We start from the raw sequence: 17,824 nt of genomic DNA, 5'->3' as shown, positions 1-17,824 counted from the left end.
ATGCGTGTTTGCTCAGGTAAGAAATGCTTGTGGTTTCTCCCTTAGCCCTGTGCTCGCCATAGCACCAAGGAGGGTCTGGGCTGCCTCCAGCTCCCTGTGCACTGGTGCTTTGCTGGAGGTCTAAGGAGCTGGAAACCACCTCCAAACGTGCTCTCCTTCATGGCGAAGGCGGATGTGGCCTGAAAAGGCCTTGTGTGCCCTGGCCCCTGCACCCCACCCTTCGCCAGCTAGGGAGGGACCCACCTAGGGCCCACCTCAAAAACGGCACAAAACGAGCTTCTGGGAGCTGCATTCACGAAAGTGAAACTCTCCTCGGGAAACCAAGCTCAGCCCCAATGCGTGTGTGCTCAGGAAAGCAGCGCTTGTGGTTTTCCCCGCTAGCCCTGTTCTCGCCCTAGGGCCAAGGAGGGTCCGGGCTGCCTCCCACTCCCTGTGCACTGGTGCTCTGCTGGTGGTCTGAGGAGATGGAAAACACCTCCAAACGTGCTCTCTTTTGAGGGGAAGGTGGATGGGGCCTGAAAAGGCCTTGTGTGCACTGGCCCCAGCATCCCACCCTTCGCCAGCTAGGGAGGGACCCACCTAGGGCCCCTCTCAGAAATGGCACAAAACTAGCTTCTCGGAGCTGCATTTGCGAAAGTGAAAGTCTCCTTGGGAAACCAAGCTCGACTCCAATGCGTGTTTGTTCAGGAAAGCAGTGCTTGCTGGTTTCTCCCCTAGCCCTGTGCGCGCCCTAGGGCCTAGGAGGGTCTGGGCTGCCTCCCGCTCCCTGTGCACCAGTGCTTTTCTGGTGGTCGCCTGACTGGGAAGCAACTCCAAACGGGCTCTCCTTTGGGGAGAATGTGGATGGGGCCTGAAAAGGTCTTGTGTGCACTGTCCCCAGCATCACTCCCTTCGCCAGCTAGGGAGGGACCCACCTAGGGCCCATCTCAGAAAAGGCACAAAACTAGTTTCTCGGAGCTGCTTTTGCGAGAGTGAAACTCTCCGCGGGAAACCAAGCTCGGCCCCAATGCGTGTTTGCTCAGGAAAGCAGTGCTTGCTGGTTTCTCCCTTAGCCCTCTGCTCGCCATAGGGCCAAGGAGGGTCTGGCCTGCCTTCAGCTCCCTGTACACTGGTGCATTGCTGGTTGTCTAAGGAGCTGGAAACCACCTCCAAACGTGCTGTCCTTCAGGGAGATGGTGGACGGGGCCTGAAAAGGCCTTGTGTGCACTGACCCCAGCATTCAAACCTTCGCCAGCTAGGGAGGAACGCACCTGGAGACCATCTCAGAACGGGCACAAAACTAGCTTCTGGGAGCTGCATTCGTGAAAGTGAAACTCTCCTGGGGAAACCAAGCTCAGCTCCCATGCGTGTTTGCTCAGGAAAGCAGTGCTTGCTGGTTTCTCCCCTAGCCCTGAGCTCGCCCTATGGCAGAGGATTGTCTGGGCTGCTTCCTCCTCCCTGTGCACCGTTGCAATTCTGGTAGACGCCGGAGCTGGAAACCACCTCCAAACGTGCTCCCCTTCGGGGAGAAAGCCGATGCGGCCTGAAACGGCCTTGTGTGCACTGGCCCCATCACCCCACACTTCGCCAGCTAGGGAGGGACCCACCTAGGGCCCATCACAGAAAAGGCACAAACTAGCTTCAGGGAGCAACATTCGTGAAAGTGAAACACTTCGCGGGAACCCAAGCTCAGCCACAATGCGTGTTTGCTCAGGTAAGAAATGCTTGTGGTTTCTCCCTTAGCCCTGTGCTCGCCATAGCACCAAGGAGGGTCTGGGCTGCCTCCAGCTCCCAGTGCACTGGTGCTTTGCTGGAGGTCTAAGGAGCTGGAAACCACCTCCAAACGTGCTCTCCTTCATGGCGAAGGCGGATGTGGCCTGAAAAGGCCTTGTGTGCCCTGGCCCCTGCACCCCACCCTTCGCCAGCTAGGGAGGGACCCACCTAGGGCCCACCTCAAAAACGGCACAAAACGAGCTTCTGGGAGCTGCATTCGCAAAAGTGAAACTCTCCTCGGGAAACCAAGCTCAGCCCCAATGCGTGTGTGCTCAGGAAAGCAGCGCTTGTGGTTTCCCCGCTAGCCCTGTTCTCGCCCTAGGGCCAAGGAGGGTCCGGGCTGCCTCCCACTCCCTGTGCACTGGTGCTCTGCTGGTGGTCTGAGGAGATGGAAAACACCTCCAAACGTGCTCTCTTTTGAGGGGAAGGTGGATGGGGCCTGAAAAGGCCTTGTGTGCACTGGCCCCAGCATCCCACCCTTCGCCAGCTAGGGAGGGACCCACCTAGGGCCCCTCTCAGAAATGGCACAAAACTAGCTTCTCGGAGCTGCATTTGCGAAAGTGAAAGTCTCCTTGGGAAACCAAGCTCGACTCCAATGCGTGTTTGTTCAGGAAAGCAGTGCTTGCTGGTTTCTCCCCTAGCCCTGTGCGCGCCCTAGGGCCTAGGAGGGTCTGGGCTGCCTCCCGCTCCCTGTGCACCAGTGCTTTTCTGGTGGTCGCCTGACTGGGAAGCAACTCCAAACGGGCTCTCCTTTGGGGAGAATGTGGATGGGGCCTGAAAAGGTCTTGTGTGCACTGTCCCCAGCATCACTCCCTTCGCCAGCTAGGGAGGGACCCACCTAGGGCCCATCTCAGAAAAGGCACAAAACTAGTTTCTCGGAGCTGCTTTTGCGAGAGTGAAACTCTCCGCGGGAAACCAAGCTCGGCCCCAATGCGTGTTTGCTCAGGAAAGCAGTGCTTGCTGGTTTCTCCCTTAGCCCTCTGCTCGCCATAGGGCCAAGGAGGGTCTGGCCTGCCTTCAGCTCCCTGTACACTGGTGCATTGCTGGTTGTCTAAGGAGCTGGAAACCACCTCCAAACGTGCTGTCCTTCAGGGAGATGGTGGACGGGGCCTGAAAAGGCCTTGTGTGCACTGACCCCAGCATTCAAACCTTCGCCAGCTAGGGAGGAACGCACCTGGAGACCATCTCAGAACGGGCACAAAACTAGCTTCTGGGAGCTGCATTCGTGAAAGTGAAACTCTCCTGGGGAAACCAAGCTCAGCTCCCATGCGTGTTTGCTCAGGAAAGCAGTGCTTGCTGGTTTCTCCCCTAGCCCTGAGCTCGCCCTATGGCAGAGGATTGTCTGGGCTGCTTCCTCCTCCCTGTGCACCGTTGCAATTCTGGTAGACGCCGGAGCTGGAAACCACCTCCAAACGTGCTCCCCTTCGGGGAGAAAGCCGATGCGGCCTGAAACGGCCTTGTGTGCACTGGCCCCATCACCCCACACTTCGCCAGCTAGGGAGGGACCCACCTAGGGCCCATCACAGAAAAGGCACAAACTAGCTTCAGGGAGCAACATTCGTGAAAGTGAAACACTTCGCGGGAACCCAAGCTCAGCCACAATGCGTGTTTGCTCAGGTAAGAAATGCTTGTGGTTTCTCCCTTAGCCCTGTGCTCGCCATAGCACCAAGGAGGGTCTGGGCTGCCTCCAGCTCCCAGTGCACTGGTGCTTTGCTGGAGGTCTAAGGAGCTGGAAACCACCTCCAAACGTGCTCTCCTTCATGGCGAAGGCGGATGTGGCCTGAAAAGGCCTTGTGTGCCCTGGCCCCTGCACCCCACCCTTCGCCAGCTAGGGAGGGACCCACCTAGGGCCCACCTCAAAAACGGCACAAAACGAGCTTCTGGGAGCTGCATTCGCGAAAGTGAAACTCTCCTCGGGAAACCAAGCTCAGCCCCAATGCGTGTGTGCTCAGGAAAGCAGCGCTTGTGGTTTTCCCCGCTAGCCCTGTTCTCGCTCGCCCTAGGGCCAAGGAGGGTCCGGGCTGCCTCCCACTCCCTGTGCACTGGTGCTCTGCTGGTGGTCTGAGGAGATGGAAAACACCTCCAAACGTGCTCTCTTTTGAGGGGAAGGTGGATGGGGCCTGAAAAGGCCTTGTGTGCACTGGCCCCAGCATCCCACCCTTCGCCAGCTAGGGAGGGACCCACCTAGGGCCCCTCTCAGAAATGGCACAAAACTAGCTTCTCGGAGCTGCATTTGCGAAAGTGAAAGTCTCCTTGGGAAACCAAGCTCGACTCCAATGCGTGTTTGTTCAGGAAAGCAGTGCTTGCTGGTTTCTCCCCTAGCCCTGTGCGCGCCCTAGGGCCTAGGAGGGTCTGGGCTGCCTCCCGCTCCCTGTGCACCAGTGCTTTTCTGGTGGTCGCCTGACTGGGAAGCAACTCCAAACGGGCTCTCCTTTGGGGAGAATGTGGATGGGGCCTGAAAAGGTCTTGTGTGCACTGTCCCCAGCATCACTCCCTTCGCCAGCTAGGGAGGGACCCACCTAGGGCCCATCTCAGAAAAGGCACAAAACTAGTTTCTCGGAGCTGCTTTTGCGAGAGTGAAACTCTCCGCGGGAAACCAAGCTCGGCCCCAATGCGTGTTTGCTCAGGAAAGCAGTGCTTGCTGGTTTCTCCCTTAGCCCTCTGCTCGCCATAGGGCCAAGGAGGGTCTGGCCTGCCTTCAGCTCCCTGTACACTGGTGCATTGCTGGTTGTCTAAGGAGCTGGAAACCACCTCCAAACGTGCTGTCCTTCAGGGAGATGGTGGACGGGGCCTGAAAAGGCCTTGTGTGCACTGACCCCAGCATTCAAACCTTCGCCAGCTAGGGAGGAACGCACCTGGAGACCATCTCAGAACGGGCACAAAACTAGCTTCTGGGAGCTGCATTCGTGAAAGTGAAACTCTCCTGGGGAAACCAAGCTCAGCTCCCATGCGTGTTTGCTCAGGAAAGCAGTGCTTGCTGGTTTCTCCCCTAGCCCTGAGCTCGCCCTATGGCAGAGGATTGTCTGGGCTGCTTCCTCCTCCCTGTGCACCGTTGCAATTCTGGTAGACGCCGGAGCTGGAAACCACCTCCAAACGTGCTCCCCTTCGGGGAGAAAGCCGATGCGGCCTGAAACGGCCTTGTGTGCACTGGCCCCATCACCCCACACTTCGCCAGCTAGGGAGGGACCCACCTAGGGCCCATCACAGAAAAGGCACAAACTAGCTTCAGGGAGCAACATTCGTGAAAGTGAAACACTTCGCGGGAACCCAAGCTCAGCCACAATGCGTGTTTGCTCAGGTAAGAAATGCTTGTGGTTTCTCCCTTAGCCCTGTGCTCGCCATAGCACCAAGGAGGGTCTGGGCTGCCTCCAGCTCCCTGTGCACTGGTGCTTTGCTGGAGGTCTAAGGAGCTGGAAACCACCTCCAAACGTGCTCTCCTTCATGGCGAAGGCGGATGTGGCCTGAAAAGGCCTTGTGTGCCCTGGCCCCTGCACCCCACCCTTCGCCAGCTAGGGAGGGACCCACCTAGGGCCCACCTCAAAAACGGCACAAAACGAGCTTCTGGGAGCTGCATTCGCGAAAGTGAAACTCTCCTCGGGAAACCAAGCTCAGCCCCAATGCGTGTGTGCTCAGGAAAGCAGCGCTTGTGGTTTTCCCCGCTAGCCCTGTTCTCGCCCTAGGGCCAAGGAGGGTCCGGGCTGCCTCCCACTCCCTGTGCACTGGTGCTCTGCTGGTGGTCTGAGGAGATGGAAAACACCTCCAAACGTGCTCTCTTTTGAGGGGAAGGTGGATGGGGCCTGAAAAGGCCTTGTGTGCACTGGCCCCAGCATCCCACCCTTCGCCAGCTAGGGAGGGACCCACCTAGGGCCCCTCTCAGAAATGGCACAAAACTAGCTTCTCGGAGCTGCATTTGCGAAAGTGAAAGTCTCCTTGGGAAACCAAGCTCGACTCCAATGCGTGTTTGTTCAGGAAAGCAGTGCTTGCTGGTTTCTCCCCTAGCCCTGTGCGCGCCCTAGGGCCTAGGAGGGTCTGGGCTGCCTCCCGCTCCCTGTGCACCAGTGCTTTTCTGGTGGTCGCCTGACTGGGAAGCAACTCCAAACGGGCTCTCCTTTGGGGAGAATGTGGATGGGGCCTGAAAAGGTCTTGTGTGCACTGTCCCCAGCATCACTCCCTTCGCCAGCTAGGGAGGGACCCACCTAGGGCCCATCTCAGAAAAGGCACAAAACTAGTTTCTCGGAGCTGCTTTTGCGAGAGTGAAACTCTCCGCGGGAAACCAAGCTCGGCCCCAATGCGTGTTTGCTCAGGAAAGCAGTGCTTGCTGGTTTCTCCCTTAGCCCTCTGCTCGCCATAGGGCCAAGGAGGGTCTGGCCTGCCTTCAGCTCCCTGTACACTGGTGCATTGCTGGTTGTCTAAGGAGCTGGAAACCACCTCCAAACGTGCTGTCCTTCAGGGAGATGGTGGACGGGGCCTGAAAAGGCCTTGTGTGCACTGACCCCAGCATTCAAACCTTCGCCAGCTAGGGAGGAACGCACCTGGAGACCATCTCAGAACGGGCACAAAACTAGCTTCTGGGAGCTGCATTCGTGAAAGTGAAACTCTCCTGGGGAAACCAAGCTCAGCTCCCATGCGTGTTTGCTCAGGAAAGCAGTGCTTGCTGGTTTCTCCCCTAGCCCTGAGCTCGCCCTATGGCAGAGGATTGTCTGGGCTGCTTCCTCCTCCCTGTGCACCGTTGCAATTCTGGTAGACGCCGGAGCTGGAAACCACCTCCAAACGTGCTCCCCTTCGGGGAGAAAGCCGATGCGGCCTGAAACGGCCTTGTGTGCACTGGCCCCATCACCCCACACTTCGCCAGCTAGGGAGGGACCCACCTAGGGCCCATCACAGAAAAGGCACAAACTAGCTTCAGGGAGCAACATTCGTGAAAGTGAAACACTTCGCGGGAACCCAAGCTCAGCCACAATGCGTGTTTGCTCAGGTAAGAAATGCTTGTGGTTTCTCCCTTAGCCCTGTGCTCGCCATAGCACCAAGGAGGGTCTGGGCTGCCTCCAGCTCCCTGTGCACTGGTGCTTTGCTGGAGGTCTAAGGAGCTGGAAACCACCTCCAAACGTGCTCTCCTTCATGGCGAAGGCGGATGTGGCCTGAAAAGGCCTTGTGTGCCCTGGCCCCTGCACCCCACCCTTCGCCAGCTAGGGAGGGACCCACCTAGGGCCCACCTCAAAAACGGCACAAAACGAGCTTCTGGGAGCTGCATTCGCGAAAGTGAAACTCTCCTCGGGAAACCAAGCTCAGCCCCAATGCGTGTGTGCTCAGGAAAGCAGCGCTTGTGGTTTTCCCCGCTAGCCCTGTTCTCGCTCGCCCTAGGGCCAAGGAGGGTCCGGGCTGCCTCCCACTCCCTGTGCACTGGTGCTCTGCTGGTGGTCTGAGGAGATGGAAAACACCTCCAAACGTGCTCTCTTTTGAGGGGAAGGTGGATGGGGCCTGAAAAGGCCTTGTGTGCACTGGCCCCAGCATCCCACCCTTCGCCAGCTAGGGAGGGACCCACCTAGGGCCCCTCTCAGAAATGGCACAAAACTAGCTTCTCGGAGCTGCATTTGCGAAAGTGAAAGTCTCCTTGGGAAACCAAGCTCGACTCCAATGCGTGTTTGTTCAGGAAAGCAGTGCTTGCTGGTTTCTCCCCTAGCCCTGTGCGCGCCCTAGGGCCTAGGAGGGTCTGGGCTGCCTCCCGCTCCCTGTGCACCAGTGCTTTTCTGGTGGTCGCCTGACTGGGAAGCAACTCCAAACGGGCTCTCCTTTGGGGAGAATGTGGATGGGGCCTGAAAAGGTCTTGTGTGCACTGTCCCCAGCATCACTCCCTTCGCCAGCTAGGGAGGGACCCACCTAGGGCCCATCTCAGAAAAGGCACAAAACTAGTTTCTCGGAGCTGCTTTTGCGAGAGTGAAACTCTCCGCGGGAAACCAAGCTCGGCCCCAATGCGTGTTTGCTCAGGAAAGCAGTGCTTGCTGGTTTCTCCCTTAGCCCTCTGCTCGCCATAGGGCCAAGGAGGGTCTGGCCTGCCTTCAGCTCCCTGTACACTGGTGCATTGCTGGTTGTCTAAGGAGCTGGAAACCACCTCCAAACGTGCTGTCCTTCAGGGAGATGGTGGACGGGGCCTGAAAAGGCCTTGTGTGCACTGACCCCAGCATTCAAACCTTCGCCAGCTAGGGAGGAACGCACCTGGAGACCATCTCAGAACGGGCACAAAACTAGCTTCTGGGAGCTGCATTCGTGAAAGTGAAACTCTCCTGGGGAAACCAAGCTCAGCTCCCATGCGTGTTTGCTCAGGAAAGCAGTGCTTTCTGGTTTCTCCCCTAGCCCTGAGCTCGCCCTATGGCAGAGGATTGTCTGGGCTGCTTCCTCCTCCCTGTGCACCGTTGCAAATCTGGTAGACGCCGGAGCTGGAAACCACCTCCAAACGTGCTCCCCTTCGGGGAGAAAGCCGATGCGGCCTGAAACGGCCTTGTGTGCACTGGCCCCATCACCCCACACTTCGCCAGCTAGGGAGGGACCCACCTAGGGCCCATCACAGAAAAGGCACAAACTAGCTTCAGGGAGCAACATTCGTGAAAGTGAAACACTTCGCGGGAACCCAAGCTCAGCCACAATGCGTGTTTGCTCAGGGAAGAAATGCTTGTGGTTTCTCCCTTAGCCCTGTGCTCGCCATAGCACCAAGGAGGGTCTGGGCTGCCTCCAGCTCCCTGTGCACTGGTGCTTTGCTGGAGGTCTAAGGAGCTGGAAACCACCTCCAAACGTGCTCTCCTTCATGGCGAAGGCGGATGTGGCCTGAAAAGGCCTTGTGTGCCCTGGCCCCTGCACCCCACCCTTCGCCAGCTAGGGAGGGACCCACCTAGGGCCCACCTCAAAAACGGCACAAAACGAGCTTCTGGGAGCTGCATTCGCGAAAGTGAAACTCTCCTCGGGAAACCAAGCTCAGCCCCAATGCGTGTGTGCTCAGGAAAGCAGCGCTTGTGGTTTTCCCCGCTAGCCCTGTTCTCGCCCTAGGGCCAAGGAGGGTCCGGGCTGCCTCCCACTCCCTGTGCACTGGTGCTCTGCTGGTGGTCTGAGGAGATGGAAAACACCTCCAAACGTGCTCTCTTTTGAGGGGAAGGTGGATGGGGCCTGAAAAGGCCTTGTGTGCACTGGCCCCAGCATCCCACCCTTCGCCAGCTAGGGAGGGACCCACCTAGGGCCCCTCTCAGAAATGGCACAAAACTAGCTTCTCGGAGCTGCATTTGCGAAAGTGAAAGTCTCCTTGGGAAACCAAGCTCGACTCCAATGCGTGTTTGTTCAGGAAAGCAGTGCTTGCTGGTTTCTCCCCTAGCCCTGTGCGCGCCCTAGGGCCTAGGAGGGTCTGGGCTGCCTCCCGCTCCCTGTGCACCAGTGCTTTTCTGGTGGTCGCCTGACTGGGAAGCAACTCCAAACGGGCTCTCCTTTGGGGAGAATGTGGATGGGGCCTGAAAAGGTCTTGTGTGCACTGTCCCCAGCATCACTCCCTTCGCCAGCTAGGGAGGGACCCACCTAGGGCCCATCTCAGAAAAGGCACAAAACTAGTTTCTCGGAGCTGCTTTTGCGAGAGTGAAACTCTCCGCGGGAAACCAAGCTCGGCCCCAATGCGTGTTTGCTCAGGAAAGCAGTGCTTGCTGGTTTCTCCCTTAGCCCTCTGCTCGCCATAGGGCCAAGGAGGGTCTGGCCTGCCTTCAGCTCCCTGTACACTGGTGCATTGCTGGTTGTCTAAGGAGCTGGAAACCACCTCCAAACGTGCTGTCCTTCAGGGAGATGGTGGACGGGGCCTGAAAAGGCCTTGTGTGCACTGACCCCAGCATTCAAACCTTCGCCAGCTAGGGAGGAACGCACCTGGAGACCATCTCAGAACGGGCACAAAACTAGCTTCTGGGAGCTGCATTCGTGAAAGTGAAACTCTCCTGGGGAAACCAAGCTCAGCTCCCATGCGTGTTTGCTCAGGAAAGCAGTGCTTGCTGGTTTCTCCCCTAGCCCTGAGCTCGCCCTATGGCAGAGGATTGTCTGGGCTGCTTCCTCCTCCCTGTGCACCGTTGCAATTCTGGTAGACGCCGGAGCTGGAAACCACCTCCAAACGTGCTCCCCTTCAGGGAGAAAGCCAATGCGGCCTGAAACGGCCTTGTGTGCACTGGCCCCATCACCCCACACTTCGCCAGCTAGGGAGGGACCCACCTAGGGCCCATCACAGAAAAGGCACAAACTAGCTTCAGGGAGCAACATTCGTGAAAGTGAAACACTTCGCAGGAACCCAAGCTCAGCCACAATGCGTGTTTGCTCAGGTAAGAAATGCTTGTGGTTTCTCCCTTAGCCCTGTGCTCGCCATAGCACCAAGGAGGGTCTGGGCTGCCTCCAGCTCCCTGTGCACTGGTGCTTTGCTGGAGGTCTAAGGAGCTGGAAACCACCTCCAAACGTGCTCTCCTTCATGGCGAAGGCGGATGTGGCCTGAAAAGGCCTTGTGTGCCCTGGCCCCTGCACCCCACCCTTCGCCAGCTAGGGAGGGACCCACCTAGGACCCACCTCAAAAACGGCGCAAAACGAGCTTCTGGGAGCTGCATTCGCGAAAGTGAAACTCTCCTCGGGAAACCAAGCTCAGCCCCAATGCGTGTGTGCTCAGGAAAGCAGCGCTTGTGGTTTTCCCCGCTAGCCCTGTTCTCGCCCTAGGGCCAAGGAGGGTCCGGGCTGCCTCCCACTCCCTGTGCACTGGTGCTCTGCTGGTGGTCTGAGGAGATGGAAAACACCTCCAAACGTGCTCTCTTTTGAGGGGAAGGTGGATGGGGCCTGAAAAGGCCTTGTGTGCACTGGCCCCAGCATCCCACCCTTCACCAGCTAGGGAGGGACCCACCTAGGGCCCCTCTCAGAAATGGCACAAAACTAGCTTCTCGGAGCTGCATTTGCGAAAGTGAAAGTCTCCTTGGGAAACCAAGCTCGACTCCAATGCGTGTTTGTTCAGGAAAGCAGTGCTTGCTGGTTTCTCCCCTAGCCCTGTGCGCGCCCTAGGGCCTAGGAGGGTCTGGGCTGCCTCCCGCTCCCTGTGCACCAGTGCTTTTCTGGTGGTCGCCTGACTGGGAAGCAACTCCAAACGTGCTCTCCTTTGGGGAGAATGTGGATGGGGCCTGAAAAGGTCTTGTGTGCACTGTCCCCAGCATCACTCCCTTCGCCAGCTAGGGAGGGACCCACCTAGGGCCCATCTCAGAAAAGGCACAAAACTAGTTTCTCGGAGCTGCTTTTGCGAGAGTGAAACTCTCCGCGGGAAACCAAGCTCGGCCCCAATGCGTGTTTGCTCAGGAAAGCAGTGCTTGCTGGTTTCTCCCTTAGCCCTCTGCTCGCCATAGGGCCAAGGAGGGTCTGGCCTGCCTTCAGCTCCCTGTACACTGGTGCATTGCTGGTTGTCTAAGGAGCTGGAAACCACCTCCAAACGTGCTGTCCTTCAGGGAGATGGTGGACGGGGCCTGAAAAGGCCTTGTGTGCACTGACCCCAGCATTCAAACCTTCGCCAGCTAGGGAGGAACGCACCTGGAGACCATCTCAGAACGGGCACAAAACTAGCTTCTGGGAGCTGCATTCGTGAAAGGGAAACTCTCCTGGGGAAACCAAGCTCAGCTCCCATGCGGGTTTGCTCAGGAAAGCAGTGCTTGCTGGTTTCTCCCCTAGCCCTGAGCTCGCCCTATGGCAGAGGATTGTCTGGGCTGCTTCCTCCTCCCTGTGCACCGTTGCAATTCTGGTAGACGCCGGAGCTGGAAACCACCTCCAAACGTGCTCCCCTTCGGGGAGAAAGCCGATGCGGCCTGAAACGGCCTTGTGTGCACTGGCCCCATCACCCCACACTTCGCCAGCTAGGGAGGGACCCACCTAGGGCCCATCACAGAAAAGGCACAAACTAGCTTCAGGGAGCAACATTCGTGAAAGTGAAACACTTCGCGGGAACCCAAGCTCAGCCACAATGCGTGTTTGCTCAGGTAAGAAATGCTTGTGGTTTCTCCCTTAGCCCTGTGCTCGCCATAGCACCAAGGAGGGTCTGGGCTGCCTCCAGCTCCCAGTGCACTGGTGCTTTGCTGGAGGTCTAAGGAGCTGGAAACCACCTCCAAACGTGCTCTCCTTCATGGCGAAGGCGGATGTGGCCTGAAAAGGCCTTGTGTGCCCTGGCCCCTGCACCCCACCCTTCGCCAGCTAGGGAGGGACCCACCTAGGGCCCACCTCAAAAACGGCACAAAACGAGCTTCTGGGAGCTGCATTCGCGAAAGTGAAACTCTCCTCGGGAAACCAAGCTCAGCCCCAATGCGTGTGTGCTCAGGAAAGCAGCGCTTGTGGTTTCCCCGCTAGCCCTGTTCTGGCCCTAGGGCCAAGGAGGGTCCGGGCTGCCTCCCACTCCCTGTGCACTGGTGCTCTGCTGGTGGTCTGAGGAGATGGAAAACACCTCCAAACGTGCTCTCTTTTGAGGGGAAGGTGGATGGGGCCTGAAAAGGCCTTGTGTGCACTGGCCCCAGCATCCCACCCTTCGCCAGCTAGGGAGGGACCCACCTAGGGCCCCTCTCAGAAATGGCACAAAACTAGCTTCTCGGAGCTGCATTTGCGAAAGTGAAAGTCTCCTTGGGAAACCAAGCTCGACTCCAATGCGTGTTTGTTCAGGAAAGCAGTGCTTGCTGGTTTCTCCCCTAGCCCTGTGCGCGCCCTAGGGCCTAGGAGGGTCTGGGCTGCCTCCCGCTCCCTGTGCACCAGTGCTTTTCTGGTGGTCGCCTGACTGGGAAGCAACTCCAAACGGGCTCTCCTTTGGGGAGAATGTGGATGGGGCCTGAAAAGGTCTTGTGTGCACTGTCCCCAGCATCACTCCCTTCGCCAGCTAGGGAGGGACCCACCTAGGGCCCATCTCAGAAAAGGCACAAAACTAGTTTCTCGGAGCTGCTTTTGCGAGAGTGAAACTCTCCGCGGGAAACCAAGCTCGGCCCCAATGCGTGTTTGCTCAGGAAAGCAGTGCTTGCTGGTTTCTCCCTTAGCCCTCTGCTCGCCATAGGGCCAAGGAGGGTCTGGCCTGCCTTCAGCTCCCTGTACACTGGTGCATTGCTGGTTGTCTAAGGAGCTGGAAACCACCTCCAAACGTGCTGTCCTTCAGGGAGATGGTGGACGGGGCCTGAAAAGGCCTTGTGTGCACTGACCCCAGCATTCAAACCTTCGCCAGCTAGGGAGGAACGCACCTGGAGACCATCTCAGAACGGGCACAAAACTAGCTTCTGGGAGCTGCATTCGTGAAAGGGAAACTCTCCTGGGGAAACCAAGCTCAGCTCCCATGCGGGTTTGCTCAGGAAAGCAGTGCTTGCTGGTTTCTCCCCTAGCCCTGAGCTCGCCCTATGGCAGAGGATTGTCTGGGCTGCTTCCTCCTCCCTGTGCACCGTTGCAATTCTGGTAGACGCCGGAGCTGGAAACCACCTCCAAACGTGCTCCCCTTCGGGGAGAAAGCCGATGCGGCCTGAAACGGCCTTGTGTGCACTGGCCCCATCACCCCACACTTCGCCAGCTAGGGAGGGACCCACCTAGGGCCCATCACAGAAAAGGCACAAACTAGCTTCAGGGAGCAACATTCGTGAAAGTGAAACACTTCGCGGGAACCCAAGCTCAGCCACTATGCGTGTTTGCTCAGGTAAGAAATGCTTGTGGTTTCTCCCTTAGCCCTGTGCTCGCCATAGCACCAAGGAGGGTCTGGGCTGCCTCCAGCTCCCTGTGCACTGGTGCTTTGCTGGAGGTCTAAGGAGCTGGAAACCACCTCCAAACGTGCTCTCCTTCATGGCGAAGGCGGATGTGGCCTGAAAAGGCCTTGTGTGCCCTGGCCCCTGCACCCCACCCTTCGCCAGCTAGGGAGGGACCCACCTAGGGCCCACCTCAAAAACGGCACAAAACGAGCTTCTGGGAGCTGCATTCGCGAAAGTGAAACTCTCCTCGGGAAACCAAGCTCAGCCCCAATGCGTGTGTGCTCAGGAAAGCAGCGCTTGTGGTTTTCCCCGCTAGCCCTGTTCTCGCTCGCCCTAGGGCCAAGGAGGGTCCGGGCTGCCTCCCACTCCCTGTGCACTGGTGCTCTGCTGGTGGTCTGAGGAGATGGAAAACACCTCCAAACGTGCTCTCTTTTGAGGGGAAGGTGGATGGGGCCTGAAAAGGCCTTGTGTGCACTGGCCCCAGCATCCCACCCTTCGCCAGCTAGGGAGGGACCCACCTAGGGCCCCTCTCAGAAATGGCACAAAACTAGCTTCTCGGAGCTGCATTTGCGAAAGTGAAAGTCTCCTTGGGAAACCAAGCTCGACTCCAATGCGTGTTTGTTCAGGAAAGCAGTGCTTGCTGGTTTCTCCCCTAGCCCTGTGCGCGCCCTAGGGCCTAGGAGGGTCTGGGCTGCCTCCCGCTCCCTGTGCACCAGTGCTTTTCTGGTGGTCGCCTGACTGGGAAGCAACTCCAAACGGGCTCTCCTTTGGGGAGAATGTGGATGGGGCCTGAAAAGGTCTTGTGTGCACTGTCCCCAGCATCACTCCCTTCGCCAGCTAGGGAGGGACCCACCTAGGGCCCATCTCAGAAAAGGCACAAAACTAGTTTCTCGGAGCTGCTTTTGCGAGAGTGAAACTCTCCGCGGGAAACCAAGCTCGGCCCCAATGCGTGTTTGCTCAGGAAAGCAGTGCTTGCTGGTTTCTCCCTTAGCCCTCTGCTCGCCATAGGGCCAAGGAGGGTCTGGCCTGCCTTCAGCTCCCTGTACACTGGTGCATTGCTGGTTGTCTAAGGAGCTGGAAACCACCTCCAAACGTGCTGTCCTTCAGGGAGATGGTGGACGGGGCCTGAAAAGGCCTTGTGTGCACTGACCCCAGCATTCAAACCTTCGCCAGCTAGGGAGGAACGCACCTGGAGACCATCTCAGAACGGGCACAAAACTAGCTTCTGGGAGCTGCATTCGTGAAAGTGAAACTCTCCTGGGGAAACCAAGCTCAGCTCCCATGCGTGTTTGCTCAGGAAAGCAGTGCTTGCTGGTTTCTCCCCTAGCCCTGAGCTCGCCCTATGGCAGAGGATTGTCTGGGCTGCTTCCTCCTCCCTGTGCACCGTTGCAAATCTGGTAGACGCCGGAGCTGGAAACCACCTCCAAACGTGCTCCCCTTCGGGGAGAAAGCCGATGCGGCCTGAAACGGCCTTGTGTGCACTGGCCCCATCACCCCACACTTCGCCAGCTAGGGAGGGACCCACCTAGGGCCCATCACAGAAAAGGCACAAACTAGCTTCAGGGAGCAACATTCGTGAAAGTGAAACACTTCGCGGGAACCCAAGCTCAGCCACAATGCGTGTTTGCTCAGGTAAGAAATGCTTGTGGTTTCTCCCTTAGCCCTGTGCTCGCCATAGCACCAAGGAGGGTCTGGGCTGCCTCCAGCTCCCAGTGCACTGGTGCTTTGCTGGAGGTCTAAGGAGCTGGAAACCACCTCCAAACGTGCTCTCCTTCATGGCGAAGGCGGATGTGGCCTGAAAAGGCCTTGTGTGCCCTGGCCCCTGCACCCCACCCTTCGCCAGCTAGGGAGGGACCCACCTAGGGCCCACCTCAAAAACGGCACAAAACGAGCTTCTGGGAGCTGCATTCACGAAAGTGAAACTCTCCTCGGGAAACCAAGCTCAGCCCCAATGCGTGTGTGCTCAGGAAAGCAGCGCTTGTGGTTTCCCCCCTAGCCCTGTTCTGGCCCTAGGGCCAAGGAGGGTCCGGGCTGCCTCCCACTCCCTGTGCACTGGTGCTCTGCTGGTGGTCTGAGGAGATGGAAAACACCTCCAAACGTGCTCTCTTTTGAGGGGAAGGTGGATGGGGCCTGAAAAGGCCTTGTGTGCACTGGCCCCAGCATCCCACCCTTCGCCAGCTAGGGAGGGACCCACCTAGGGCCCCTCTCAGAAATGGCACAAAACTAGCTTCTCGGAGCTGCATTTGCGAAAGTGAAAGTCTCCTTGGGAAACCAAGCTCGACTCCAATGCGTGTTTGTTCAGGAAAGCAGTGCTTGCTGGTTTCTCCCCTAGCCCTGTGCGCGCCCTAGGGCCTAGGAGGGTCTGGGCTGCCTCCCGCTCCCTGTGCACCAGTGCTTTTCTGGTGGTCGCCTGACTGGGAAGCAACTCCAAACGGGCTCTCCTTTGGGGAGAATGTGGATGGGGCCTGAAAAGGTCTTGTGTGCACTGTCCCCAGCATCACTCCCTTCGCCAGCTAGGGAGGGACCCACCTAGGGCCCATCTCAGAAAAGGCACAAAACTAGTTTCTCGGAGCTGCTTTTGCGAGAGTGAAACTCTCCGCGGGAAACCAAGCTCGGCCCCAATGCGTGTTTGCTCAGGAAAGCAGTGCTTGCTGGTTTCTCCCTTAGCCCTCTGCTCGCCATAGGGCCAAGGAGGGTCTGGCCTGCCTTCAGCTCCCTGTACACTGGTGCATTGCTGGTTGTCTAAGGAGCTGGAAACCACCTCCAAACGTGCTGTCCTTCAGGGAGATGGTGGACGGGGCCTGAAAAGGCCTTGTGTGCACTGACCCCAGCATTCAAACCTTCGCCAGCTAGGGAGGAACGCACCTGGAGACCATCTCAGAACGGGCACAAAACTAGCTTCTGGGAGCTGCATTCGTGAAAGGGAAACTCTCCTGGGGAAACCAAGCTCAGCTCCCATGCGTGTTTGCTCAGGAAAGCAGTGCTTGCTGGTTTCTCCCCTAGCCCTGAGCTCGCCCTATGGCAGAGGATTGTCTGGGCTGCTTCCTCCTCCCTGTGCACCGTTGCAATTCTGGTAGACGCCAGAGCTGGAAACCACCTCCAAACGTGCTCCCCTTCGGGGAGAAAGCCGATGCGGCCTGAAACGGCCTTGTGTGCACTGGCCCCATCACCCCACACTTCGCCAGCTAGGGAGGGACCCACCTAGGGCCCATCACAGAAAAGGCACAAACTAGCTTCAGGGAGCAACATTCGTGAAAGTGAAACACTTCGCGGGAACCCAAGCTCAGCCACAATGCGTGTTTGCTCAGGTAAGAAATGCTTGTGGTTTCTCCCTTAGCCCTGTGCTCGCCATAGCACCAAGGAGGGTCTGGGCTGCCTCCAGCTCCCTGTGCACTGGTGCTTTGCTGGAGGTCTAAGGAGCTGGAAACCACCTCCAAACGTGCTCTCCTTCATGGCGAAGGCGGATGTGGCCTGAAAAGGCCTTGTGTGCCCTGGCCCCTGCACCCCACCCTTCGCCAGCTAGGGAGGGACCCACCTAGGGCCCACCTCAAAAACGGCACAAAACGAGCTTCTGGGAGCTGCATTCGCGAAAGTGAAACTCTCCTCGGGAAACCAAGCTCAGCCCCAATGCGTGTGTGCTCAGGAAAGCAGCGCTTGTGGTTTTCCCCGCTAGCCCTGTTCTCGCCCTAGGGCCAAGGAGGGTCCGGGCTGCCTCCCACTCCCTGTGCACTGGTGCTCTGCTGGTGGTCTGAGGAGATGGAAAACACCTCCAAACGTGCTCTCTTTTGAGGGGAAGGTGGATGGGGCCTGAAAAGGCCTTGTGTGCACTGGCCCCAGCATCCCACCCTTCGCCAGCTAGGGAGGGACCCACCTAGGGCCCCTCTCAGAAATGGCACAAAACTAGCTTCTCGGAGCTGCATTTGCGAAAGTGAAAGTCTCCTTGGGAAACCAAGCTCGACTCCAATGCGTGTTTGTTCAGGAAAGCAGTGCTTGCTGGTTTCTCCCCTAGCCCTGTGCGCGCCCTAGGGCCTAGGAGGGTCTGGGCTGCCTCCCGCTCCCTGTGCACCAGTGCTTTTCTGGTGGTCGCCTGACTGGGAAGCAACTCCAAACGTGCTCTCCTTTGGGGAGAATGTGGATGGGGCCTGAAAAGGTCTTGTGTGCACTGTCCCCAGCATCACTCCCTTCGCCAGCTAGGGAGGGACCCACCTAGGGCCCATCTCAGAAAAGGCACAAAACTAGTTTCTCGGAGCTGCTTTTGCAAGAGTGAAACTCTCCGCGGGAAACCAAGCTCGGCCCCAATGCGTGTTTGCTCAGGAAAGCAGTGCTTGCTGGTTTCT

The sequence above is a fragment of the Sus scrofa genome, chromosome 1 (assembly GCF_054392235.1).
Source record: "Sus scrofa isolate SSC_HxYL_T2T_F1_AM1 chromosome 1, Sscrofa_HxYL_maternal_Yorkshire_Landrace_v2.0, whole genome shotgun sequence".
Classification (NCBI taxonomy): Eukaryota; Metazoa; Chordata; class Mammalia; order Artiodactyla; family Suidae; genus Sus; species Sus scrofa.
The sequence above is the reverse complement of the archived record's forward strand: the minus strand, read 5'-3'. Positions refer to the sequence as shown.